Here is a 5,014-nt window from a genome sequence, read left to right on the forward strand (position 1 = left end):
ATTTGTGACTGTGTAATGAAAGCACTGAAGATATGTGGTTAAATAGGTAAAACAGGGTTGTCTCTCAGACATTTTACATTTTACATGTTTGCATTTTACATTTGTTGTGTCGGTGATGAGTTTTGATCTTCGTATATTTATCTTTTGGGATCTAATGTATTTGCAGAAACCAACGTTTTTTCTATTTAAGCATAAAAACAAATTAAAACAACAACAAAACCATTTAGAGAAAAAGTAACAAAGCTGGAGAAAATAGCTGGGTTCACTGAGAGATGTTCAGTGTTTCTTATTTTACTATCAGCACTTTTTCTAGCGTTCCTTTAGTTTAAAGTCATAACTTCATCAATTTGACTCTGGTGTACTAAAACAGATATATAGACAGATGTGTACATTCTAAAGAATTTCTTTCAAAAATCAAAGTACACGTAGCTATGAAGCAGTGACTTAAAGTTCTGCTTTCTTTCTGTTTTCTTTTCATTACGTTATTTGTGCAGTCATTGTCTTTTTGTAGTTGGCATGTAAAAGTTGGATTTCAATTCCTTCTGAAACATAAAGAAAACTGCTTTAAATATTGCATGTATGATATTATTGGGTTGTTTTGTTTGTTTTACTGAAGCAACATTTTCTGTAATGTGCTAAAGGAAGAAACAGTGAACACAAGAAAAAATACACTGGCAGACTTGTTTTCCACACAGATATTTCTTAATACCAGTGATATAGGCTCTTGTATCATGCATGTTTAATGGCTTCAGGAGCTAATCTGAGTGCCTAGTTCCAGTATTTGAAAGTTCTGCTCATATTTCTTGTAAATGGTGGCCCTTTTTCAGGAAGGAAAGGCATGCTTGTAGCTCTGCACTGTATCTGGGACTATATTACCAGTGTAAACTAGCATCTTGGTGGACAGTGCTGGCATTTGTACTCAGGTCTGTGGATTGCAACAGGTACATTTATAAAGTGGTAGCCGTGTCTGTTGCTGTTTTGTTTCTCCAAAATCCCTTTCAGCTATGAAAGCTTTCCAATAGATATATGGAAAGCCAAAGTAAGCAATTGTAATTCCTACTTAAGATATTACTGAAATGAGAAAAACACAGAAGAAAAATTGCCTCTAGCTGTCTGTTAAGTAAAACTATATACATTGTTTCAGCTTTTGAGTGGCTGGCTGTTGCTTTTTGCACCTTTGAGCATGCAGATCTGTAGACTTAGCACTGAGCATTGCTGAACTGTGTGGATATGTTTTCCTTTCAGCTGTCCCCAAGGCACCTGGGGTGTCACAGGTGTTGGTGTTCTGACCCATGAGCTCTGTGTTCCTGCTGGGGATATTTAGCATGTTGCTTCCAGTTCTTTACCAGGAGCTGCTGGGAGCTGGTGCTGCAGATGTGAGTGCTGAGCAGCCTGCTGCTGTTTGTTTTGAGCATCACAGGAAGATTCATGAAGAACTGCTCTTAAGCAGATTCAGTCCATGAATTCTTCAGGAGACTGGGCTGCTGAGAGCTGGGGCTTTGCTTCTTGATATGATGCTGTGTGAAGAGATGCTTAGACTAGTATAAACCTGGAGATAGCTTATGACCTCCCCTCTTGAATTTTGGTAGAGCAACAGTAGTCTGCCTTTCCTCTTCCTCTGGGTTAAGTGTAGTGTAAGCAAGTGACTTGAATACTGTGAATATTTGTTCTATGAATTTAAAAATTAGCTTCAGTGACTCTGCTACTGCTGGGGAAAGTAAAGAAAGAACACAACAGAAAATCCATTGTGATGTGATGCACAGAACAGTCTGGAAGCATTTAAAAGGTTTCTGTGGGATGACCTGTGTCATGTTTCCTCTGCAAATGTTTTGCAGGAAATTAAATGAGTATCAAACCATTTGGGGGGCAGGGTGGAAATAAGTCGTAACATTCATTGTCCTTATAGATCAATGAAACAGAAAACCTTGCTTGTAGGGTCGGTTGCATCGTAATGAAGCATAGCAATGCGTTAAATATAGCTAGAAAAAAAAATCTGAAAACACTATGTCTATGACAGGTACTTAATCTCATTCAGTATTAAGGAAAATCATGTAAGGGCAAAAATGTTTTAATATAAAGAGTCTTGAAGCAAACCTGCTTGTATGTATAAACAGCCCCTGGGGTCTTGGGGCAGAAATGGTCTGAATCATTCCTCTTTTCATTTTCTGCCTTATATATCTCCTTTCTTTTATTCGTACACTCTCCTTTCTCAAAGATAATTAGTATACCATTTGTAACTAGTCCTTTAGATGCAGGTGGATTGCTGTAGTAAAGGGATGTTTGAAGTTCATGTTAACCATTGAAAAAGACTTGATAAGAATCTTATCAATTGCTGAAAATATCTCATTTTAACAAAATGTTGACAACAGATTTTACTGAAAACTTTCACAATTTTTGAACAGCTCTAAATACCACATTCATAGTTCATGGCTTACCTAAGGTTATCAGGAAGTGCATTTCATGCTTGAAGTACTGTGTCACTGCGTGCAGAGCCAGATGCAGCCCCAGTCTAAATGGGAAAATACATACTCACATCTGTACCTTATGTTGTGAGCACAGACTGCACTTGATGAAAAGGATGTGGATGAAAATTTTGCTTCTAACACCCCCCCGGTAAGCTTCTGTCTGATTGTATCAGTGATGGGCCAGGCTAGGGATCTAGGGATAGAACTTCATTTCTGATTTTGAGATTGCCTCTTTTTTGTTTCTTTTTTTTTTCAGTACTTAGGCAGACATTTTTGTTATGCTATTACATAGCTTTTTTTTAATAGAATCATAGAATGGTTTGGTTTGGAAGGGATCCTTAAGATCATCTAGTTCCAACCCCTCTGCTATAGGTAGGTACACCTCCCACTAGACCAGTTTGCTCAAAGCTCCATCCAGCCTGGCCTTGAATGCTTCCAGGGAGGGGGCATCCACAGCCTCACTGGGCAACCTGTGCCAGTGTATTGCCACCCTCAGTGAAATGTCTTCCTAATATCTAGTCTAAATCCACCCTCTTCCAGTTTAAAACCATTTCCTCTTGGCCTGTTGCTACCAGTCCTTATAAAAAGTCCCTCCCTAGCTTTCCTGTAGGCCCCTTTCAGGTACTGGAGCCTTCTCCAGGCTGAAAATCCCCAACTTTCTGTCTGTCCTTTTGGCAGATGTGCTCCATCCCTCTGATCATCTTTATGGCCCTCCTTTGGACCTGCTTCAACAGTTCCATGTCCTTCTTGTGCTGTGGGCCCCAGAACTGGATGCAGTACTCCAGGTGGTGTCTCACAAGAGCAGAGTAGAGGGCCAGAATCACCTCCCTTTTTTCTCAGGATTCTTTCAAGCCATTCTCTGCCCAACCTGTATCTGTGCTTGGTATTGCCCCAACCCAGGTGCAGGACCTTGCACTTGGCCTTGTTGAACTTCTTGAGGTTGGCATGGGTCCACCTCTCAAGCCTGTCCAGGTCCCTCTGGATGGCATCCCTTCCCTCTGGAGTATCAATTGCACCACTCAGTTTGGTGACATCTGCAAACTTACTGAGGGTGCACTTGACCCGACTGTCCATGTCTCCTGCAAAGATGTTAAATAACACTGGTCCCAGTGCTGATCCTGAGGATCAGCTACTTGTCACTGATCTCCACTGGGATGTTGAGCCATTGACTGTAAACCTCTGAGAGCAACCATCCAACTAATTTCTTATCCAGTGAGTGGCCTATCCATCAAATTCATTTTTCTCCAATTTGATGACCAGGATATCATGCAGGACAGTGTCATCTACTTTTTTTCCCAGAAACCATTTCCAATGCAAAAATGCTCTCACTAGTGCTGTCAGTCCTCATTATTTAGATTCCTGGAGTACAGCTTTAGGTAAAAGTTAGAAAATATACTTCAGAAAGGATTCTTGGCTGCAAAGATCTCTTGCAGATTGTATGCCAACTGCTTAACAAGTGCTTTTCATACAATCTCAAGGACATTATTTGCTGGTTACCCATGGGCATACTGCACTAAGTGGAATGTAGTTCTGATCTCATACTTGAATTGTGGTTTTGGTTATAGGATATATCTTGCTAATTCTTCTGTTCTTGGTATAGAAGCAGAGCGAAAGATTTGAATTTGATCAACAGCTTTTTGACTAAGCACTAAAATGATTTCAGTTCTTTATACTAATCTTAATTGCCAAAATCTGTGCTGAGACTTGGCTTTTTGTTTCATTCTGGTTAAAATTGTTTTTAACCTTGTCTTTAAAATCAGTATACTTTATAGCTATTAACTGCGGCATCATTCCAAGTTATGTGTTATGACACCTTCTGTGAGGCTTATGATGCTCTTTTTATCTCTATCATATCCGTATGATAGGAGCTTCAGTTTCTTTTCCAGTATTTTGAATACTTCAATTTTCTTAAGCTTCTTTCTAAAATTCAGGTTTAAATTCATTATTTGGTGTTTATCTGACATGATTGAAAAACTGTAACTGTTAATGTTTAGAAGCTAAAGCTGCTCTTTAAGATTTTTATCTAACTAAACCTTTCTCTTTTCACATTGATTTCTTGAGAAATGTTATCTTCCTTCTCCCATTGTTTCTAGTATTTTGGTATTTCACTGGAAGGTTTGTTTTTCCTTCTTTTTATCTCTGATTTCCCAGGAGGTAAGGTGGCATATTTTTGTCTGAATGATATACCAGAAATTTGCTGATGAGATTGTGATATTTGTGTTTGTGCCTTCCCGCAGGGATTGTTTTTGAACTAGAGGTTTCCAGATCGAGTTGCAGAATAGGCACCAGATGGTCTGGAATTATTCTTTAACAATCTATAGATTACTAAACATTCAGCAAAAACTACTCTATTTTTAAAACAGAGCACAGCCTTTCATAAAAGCAGAACATAGAGTTTTAGCTTACTTTTCATAATTTATATCTTCACTTTTATTCCTTAACTATTTTTCTTTTTCTGTAGTATCCTTTTTTCTCCTGTGGTACAGAGGCTGGCAGCTGCCTTGTATGCCTCTTTCTCAAGTGTTCTGTTTGCTTGTTTCTGTTTTTTT

The sequence above is a fragment of the Meleagris gallopavo genome, chromosome 5 (assembly GCF_000146605.3).
Source record: "Meleagris gallopavo isolate NT-WF06-2002-E0010 breed Aviagen turkey brand Nicholas breeding stock chromosome 5, Turkey_5.1, whole genome shotgun sequence".
In the NCBI taxonomy this organism is placed as follows: Eukaryota; Metazoa; Chordata; class Aves; order Galliformes; family Phasianidae; genus Meleagris; species Meleagris gallopavo.